The following is a 7,978-nucleotide window of genomic DNA, read 5'->3' as shown; positions in this document are numbered from 1 at the left end:
AAGTTTAAAGAAAGACAAATTGCAGGGTAAAGCATTTAAACTTTTTTTTTTTTTTTTAATAAGAGTACTCTATTAAGATATTTGTACAAGGAGTTCCCATCATGGCGCAGTGGTTAACGAATCCGACTGGGAACCATGAGGTTGCGGGTTCGATCCCTGCCCTTGCTCAGTGGGTTAATGATCCGGCGTTGCCGTGAGCTGTGGTGTAGGTTGCAGATTCGGCTCGGATCCTGCGTTTTTGTGGCTCTGGCGTAGGCTGGCAGCTACAGCTCCGATTCGACTCCTAGCCTGGGAACCTCCATATGCTGCGGGAGCGGCCCAAGAAATGGCAAAAAGACAAAAAAAAAGATACTCGTACAAATGTATTGGATGTCCTTTAAATACTTAAAGCCCTTAGGAGTAATGCTTAAAGATATGCAGATAGATGTTCTACTAGGCAGCTTACAACAGATTGTTACTATTTTACTTATTTTAATTCTGGAGTCTTCCAAGTTTTATCAGAACTCAGGCAATAACATAGAAAAGTAGGCCTGGCCCCCTTTGCTATTTTTCTGGTCTCTAAAGCCATTTGTGTTGTGAAGGGTTTCCTCTTTTGATAATTTAGAAATACACAGCCCTGTTTGTGGAGACAGAGAAAGCTGTGTGGATTGCTTCACTTTCTCTTCCTTTTTAGTTTTAAGCAACCAGTTGTCAAATGGAGATAACTTTCACGTTCAGCCTTAAGAAAGGTCCCTTAACTCTCAAGGGGCTTTGATAAATTAAAAATTTAATTAAGTTGGTAGTCTCATATTGCTCAAATCTATGACCATGTTTGTTCTGCTGTTATCACAGAAGTGCCATTGCTCTGGCTGACAGCTTCTGGTTTCCCTCTCTGCTCTATACCTTAGGGTTATTTAAAGATGGCTGTTGTGATCATTTAGGTAAAACAACAACATGGTGTATAAATTCAGTCCTGTAATCTCTAGCAATTTCTCAATGTAGGTTTTGGCCAGAAGTGTTGTTTAGGGGTACACAATCATCTGTCCTTAATGTAAAAGTGATATACTTCAAATAATATACTTTCTTTGAGACTTATGTTCTCATACTTACAAAAATATTTTTTTCAAAACCCTTGATGCTTCTACCCAGCCAGAGCTGCTTCCTTTCCCCTTCTTGGACACTTAAGTTTAGTTTTCTGTCCAGGTCTTACTTTGGCAGGAAAGATGCTCTTCTCTCAGCCATACAAAGCCCACCTTAGATCTCTGAGCTGCTTCTACTCTGACACCACCCATGCTTCCTCAGGTCCCATAACTTCACTTGGAGGCCTCTGGCATAGAGATCTGTTCAGATTTGTCGCTCATCTTCCATAGCCCACCATTTTCCCAAACTGCCAACTCATGAAAACCCAGTCCAGTCTGGGACCTCATTCCAGGGATGCCTTCTCTCACTCTTTGGACACCCACACTCCATTCAGGGGTCAGCCCCTCGGGAGCCCTTCCCCTAGTGTTCTAATTGGTCACAGCAGTAGTCTGAGGGCCACTGCTTCCTTTGCAATCAAACAGTCTTATTTCTTCCTCTTAGGAACACTGAGGACTCTTAACTCACCTGTGATTCCTGAGGTGTTAAATGGATTGTATCCTACCATATACCAACTGGTCTACTAGGTTTGAATCTTTCAAAAGAAGTATTTTACGAAGATTTTGTGCTTATCGAATTTACAGTCTTGTGGGAAAACGAAATGAATACTCCTGGGGTAACTACATAGACTTCTGTAAGCAAACACCAAGTTGTGTAATATGATGCATAGCTAGCATTTACTGAACATATACCTGTGCCAGGCATTATCTATGCTCTACCTCTAATCCCTATAACAACCTAACTTTGTACTTAATATTATTCCTATTTTATCCAAGAAACCTCAAGATGGGGCAACTTAAATAGCTTGCCCAAGATCATACATGATGAGAGGCTGGTTCCAGGCCCAGTCTATTAGATTTTAATGCTTTGGCTTGTTCCTCTTGTTCTTCTTCTCCATTCTGCCCTAATTAAGAAGTCTTCTTGAATGCAGTGGTGTTTTGTGAAGATGGTAATCTTAGATAATGTCTCCTGGGCTGTTGAAGAAGATGTTTTTGAAAGTTTGACCATCTCAGTGAATTGAATCATGCAGAGGAAGAGATGATAAGGAGTGACTGGGTGGTAAGCCTACATCTAGGCATTCCTACAATAATTCTAGGGATTCTTTCTTTGTGCTATAATGGAACACTAGAAAATATTTAGTTGAATATAGCTCTTGTTTTTGATGACATAAACAAATTATTTATTTGGAACTCTATCCTGCACTGATGGTTTGCTATCTTGTATTTTTAACAACCAAGCAATGAACTTTTTTTTTTCCCAGCATATAGTATTTTAGGCACTTATGTGAATGTGTAACTCATTCATTAAGGTGACACAATTATCTTAGCCTATAGTATGATCTGTTTCTACATACAGCATTTCTGACAACAAATTTGTGGATTTTCTAGTCCAAGTAGTTCTTCATTTCTATGCAGACACCAACGGGTGTCTGTAATTAAACACAGTGCTTATACTAACACTTCCCAGGGTTAACACAGGTCCCCCAGGTAAAGGTGTCAGCTCCACAAACCCATCCCTCTCTCTCAGCACCCCCCACACACCCAGTCCCACTTCAGACACTAGACATCTGGGCCACCTGTGCTGCTGACCTTGATGTATTCACCTTGATATATTTGTCAACTGGAAATTCTACAAATCTCATCCTTCAGGATTTTATGGAGCTCCCATTATGCAGGCATGATTGATGAAATCCTTGTGCATTGATGATTAACTCAGCCTTCAGCCAGTCTCCCCTCCCAGAGGTCAGGGGGATGGGGCTGAATGTTCCAACCTTTTGATCTTGGTTTGTTCTGTGACAATCAGCCTCCATTCTGAAGCTGTCTAGGGGCGCACCAAGAGTTACCTCATTAGTGTAAACTCTGGTATCACTGAAAGAGGATTTCGCCTCTGTCACTCAGGAAATTCCAAGAAGCTCTGCTGAAGGATGGAGGGAAAGACCAAATATGTATTTCTTCTATCACAATATCACATTCTATTATATATTTCAAAGGAAGAGAAGCAAAATTGTTAAGTAGTAATGAAAATTATCATGAATTCTGATCACTCTATTTTAAACTGCACATTAATAGAACTGTTTCAAGGTCAGAAAATGATGATGTAGAGAGAGATTAAGTAATTTGACCTCACTTTACGGTTAGTGCCAAAGCAGAGTCTAGAATCCAAGGCTCCCGCTAGCTACACCAGTCTGATGTCTACTACTCAAGTTCACACTCAAGGTAAGTGCTGTGCTCTGATGGTTGTGATAAATATCACACCTGGTTTCCAGTGTTTTCATCAGGCATATGGACATCAAATTTGAGGCCAGGTTTCCAGTAGTATTTCTAAAATGTCAGGAAGAACGAACGTGTGTGTGGGGGGGAGGGGGAGACTCCCCTGCTTTCCTGCTTGATGAGTTGCTTTTTTTGCATGAGCTGTACTGGATTACTGGATATTTAACAGTCCACATTCCAAGAAAGCATTTTAACAGCTACTAGAAGCATCAATATTTCTTTCTGGAGATGTTAACACCTTCTCTCTATGGAAGTTCATTATTGCCCTGGAATAAATTTATTTAGAGAAATATCATCGTTCATTTAGTTAAAAATCATATATTTCTTTTGTATTGTCAATGACACATTGATCCGTTGATTTGAGAAAGAATTGGGAGGTTTTATCTGAGCCAAAATTGAGGGTTATAACCCAGGAAAAGCACCTCAGAAAGCTCTGAGAACTGTTCTACTGGTTAGAAATCAAGGTGCATTATATAAGCTTTTTGAGGCAGAGGGCTGTACATCAAATGTCCTATTATTGACAGTTTATGTAATCCAGGACTAAGTCATGCTGATAGGCCATGTGACCCTTAGAAGATCAAGAAGGAATGTTGTATTTTAAGGAGTTGTCTTGTTGATGCTGGGAGAATAGTTCTCTTTATGGTTAAGCGGGTATTTCTGCCACTGGGGGAGGTTTGGTGGATGCATAATAGAGATGTACTGTGCATGGTGGGGAGGGTGAGAGGGGAGGCCAAAAGACATAGAAGAATTTTTATGGTAAAATTTTTTGTTGTCTTGCCATAAAATATGAATTTTATGTCACAGTACATTTCTAAATCCCTCTATCCTTCACTGTATTAAAACTTCTTATTGCAATTTTATTTTGTGATCATTTTTATGATTCTCAAGTCAAAACTTTTCAAAATTTTAAAGATTTCAAGTATTAGAGCTGGTTCTTTTGTGTGTCTTATTTGATGCTATTAAGAATATATTGGAGAAAAATTTGGTGTAGTTTTTCACTTTAATTATAGAAAAGTATTTCACCACTGGGGTCTATAATATTTTGCAGCTAATTTAAAAAGTAGTTGGCCTTGGGAAAGGCTATGTAGAGTGGATTTCTTCTCAGTGAGAAGATTCAAAAAATAATACAGCATCCATGACTAAGAATATTTCTGTTTATTTTCAGTGTCTAGATTACTACCCTAAGAACTTTGGGTTTATAGCAATCTGCAACGTAAAGAGTGCTGGTAATTATTGAAAATAGACTGTGTGGGAGCCAGGTTTGACTGTGTGGTACCCTTGAATAAATGGCAACTTTCTTTGCTTAAAGAAAGCTTATGGATCTCTCTTTTTCTGTTGAGTCTACATCCTTCAAGTCCAAAAAGCAAGGTTGACTCTTAACTAATGAAAGACTTAGCTTGAAAAAATTCCAGCTTAATTAGAGAATATAGATTTAAAACAGGCAGGGGGACAAGCAGACAGAGGGGATTACTGTTTCCTTAAGAATTAGAATTAGCATTTTAGCATTTTTACATTCTCTTTTCCCTACCTCCATCCTTCACCACCCCTTGTAGTTTTTCTCCTTCCTTCTTTCCCACCCCCCTCTTCCTTCTTCATTTCTGAGTTCCAGCTTGGCTGAGTTAATAGGAAACATATCCTCATTGTGTTCAGAGGTCGGGGCTGTCATGCACAGACGCACACGTCGTGTACTGGACAAGGGCACCAGCCAGAAGTTAAGTGGGGCCACTCTCCAGCCAGAGTGCCACTTGCTGAGCTGCACTTGGCTCCAGGAAGGGATACCTTTTCCTTTTCACAAAGGTGCCGTATATGAGTCAAGCATGTGCTGCTGGTCCACTCACAAACAAAGGAGGTTCTGATTCCTATACAAAAACCATATATGCAGGCAGTAGCTATTGCACCTTCTAATGCAGGAGATGAATGAGTAAACTAAGAGGATACAAGCTCTGCTTCCCCAGCCAAGTCCTGGAGGGAGACAGTATTTTTAAATAGAGGTTTTATTGTTATTTAAGTGTGATGAGGAGACAACTGCCATTGAAATAACTGTTTGTTATGCTTACAGGTTCCAAGAGTAGGACACGTGGGCTGGGAATAAGGGTGCCCTGGGAATGAGGAGACTCACCTGGGTGGGTCAGGAAACAGAAGGAGGGGAGAGGGACCAGAGCCTCTATTGTGGTTTCTGAGTAAGGAATGGGCTAGGCAAGGTAAGCAGGTTTAGGATTGGCTAGTTTGAATAACTTCAGCAGGTCTTAAGGCACAGAGGCTTCCCTAAGTTGTCAGGGGCCAGGCCCTGAGGTGGCTAGAGCAGAGGGATAGTGGCCCAAGAAAAGGGGTGGCTGTGAGCTCTGTATTGGTTGGTTTGCATTTGAAAAGAGAGTGCCAGTGAGTTATTTACTGTCTCTAAGAATTGACTAACTCTAAAGTACTTCTATACTGTTCTCCGTAGTGGTTGTACCAGCTTACATTCCCCCCAACAGTGCAAGAGGGTTCCCTTTTCTCCACAATCCCTCCAGTACTTGTTATTTGTGGACTTATTAATGATGGCCATTCTGACTGGTGTGAGGTGGTATCTCATGGTAGTTTGATTGGCATTTCTCTAATAATCAGGGATGTTGAACATTTTTTTCATGTGGTTGTTGGCCATCTGTATATCTTCCTTGGAGAACAGTGTAGAACAGTGTGGAGGTACCTTAAAAATCTATTCATAGAACTACCATATGACCCAGCAGTCCCACTCTTGGGCATATGTCTAGACAAAACTTTCCTTAAAAAAGACACATGCACCTTCATGTTCATTGCAGCACTATTCACAATAGCCAAGACATGGAAACAAGCCAAATGTCCATCGACAGACTATTGGATTAGGAAGATGTGGTATATATACACAATGGAATACTACTCAGCCATAAAAAAGAATGACATAATGCCATTTGAAGCACCATGGATGGAACTAGAGACTCTCATTATGAGTGAAGTAAGTCAGAAAGAGAAAGACAAGTACCATATGATACCACTTATAACTGGAATCTAATATACAGCACAAATGAATATTTCCACAGAAAAGAAAATCATAGACTTGGAGAATAGATTTGTGGTTGCCCAGGGGGAGAAGGAGGGAGTGGGAGGGATCAGGAGCTGGGGTTAGCGGATGCAAACTATTGCTCTTGGAATGAATTTACAGTGAGATCCTGCTGTGTATCATTGAGAGCTATATCTAGATACTTACATCACAACACAACAATGGGAGGAAAAAGTATGTATACATGTATGTGTAACTTTGTCATGCTGTACAGCGGAAAAAAATTAAAAATTAAAAAAGAAAAGAATTGACTAACTCTGATGGAGTAGTCCCTCCAAGGATCCGCAAGGCCCTAGTTGTCAAGCTGTCTGAATAGAGAAAGTAAAAGATCTGCTTAATACCGAAGGCAGGTTCTTAGAGCCCCAGGGGCGGCTTCTGTCATTGACTCCACTCTGACAAATGCTTGTGATTTCAACCACTCTCATCCCAAGCTCAGGGCATTTCTGGGTCTCACTATTTGGAGACCAGAACATTGAGTCAGGAAAAGATCTTTCAGATTTTCTGACCCAGGTCCACATTTTATGATACAGCTGATGAGAATAGCATCAGTTATTGAACCCAGTGTTGACCCTCAAGTTAGCACTTTATATTTATATGCATTTTAGCATTTATTTTTTGACACAATATGAAAGAAGGTTGTATTATTATTCCCATTTTATAGATGAGGAGACTGAATCAGAAAGATGAAAGGGTTTGCCTAAGGTCATAGCTAATATATGTCAGAAGCAGGATTCCAACAAGGGCATTGACTCCAAAGCACATGCACTTGACCATGCATATAAATGAGGTCTAGGGAGGCCAAGTGATCTGTGGGAGACCATCATGGGATCTGATCTGTAATCTACGTATCCTAATCCCTAACAGGTACCTTTTCCACGCTAAGTCATTGCTCGATATCTTTCCATATCCCCTTCTCACCTGTTTCAAGAAATTACTTATAGTTACAGAAAGGAATCAGTTGTTTTGCTTAAAACTCACTATCTGACAGCATGAGCAGGTTGTAAAGTATATGTTTTGTGTTTAAAACACGTACACCTGCACAGTAGGAGGAATTGGGGCACATTCCACTCACTACCTGCATGTTTCTGGAATGTCTTTTTCCACCACTGGGGAGCTTGCATAGAAAGAAGAGTGTGTGGAAGGAAGCATCTGAGTCAGTGGAATGAGTACCTGCTGGGAAATAGCTCTGTCTGTAATCTTTGCATTCAGTGCTCACTTAGCCTAGTCACCCTGCCCACTGACTTCAGGATGGTGTTCAAACCCTCAAGCCTGTGGCTAAGAAACCAACATGTTCTGCCCAGGCAGGTTCCTGAAAGAGCCATGGAAGCTGGTGACAGCTGCCAAGACCATTCCCGGTGCTGTCATTTGCATGCTCTTTTCCTTCCACTGCATTTCTTTTAACTTAGCATCTGCTTTTCCTGGGGGATTGAGAAAGGCAAGATTTAGTTTCAGTCCTGAGGAAGCTGATACTCTGCGTGAAATGTCAAGATGCATGAAAACTTTCTCTCTGTTAGGC

Source organism: Phacochoerus africanus, chromosome 1 (genome assembly GCF_016906955.1).
Source record: "Phacochoerus africanus isolate WHEZ1 chromosome 1, ROS_Pafr_v1, whole genome shotgun sequence".
NCBI classification, from domain to species: domain Eukaryota; kingdom Metazoa; phylum Chordata; class Mammalia; order Artiodactyla; family Suidae; genus Phacochoerus; species Phacochoerus africanus.
This window is presented reverse-complemented; position numbering follows the sequence as displayed.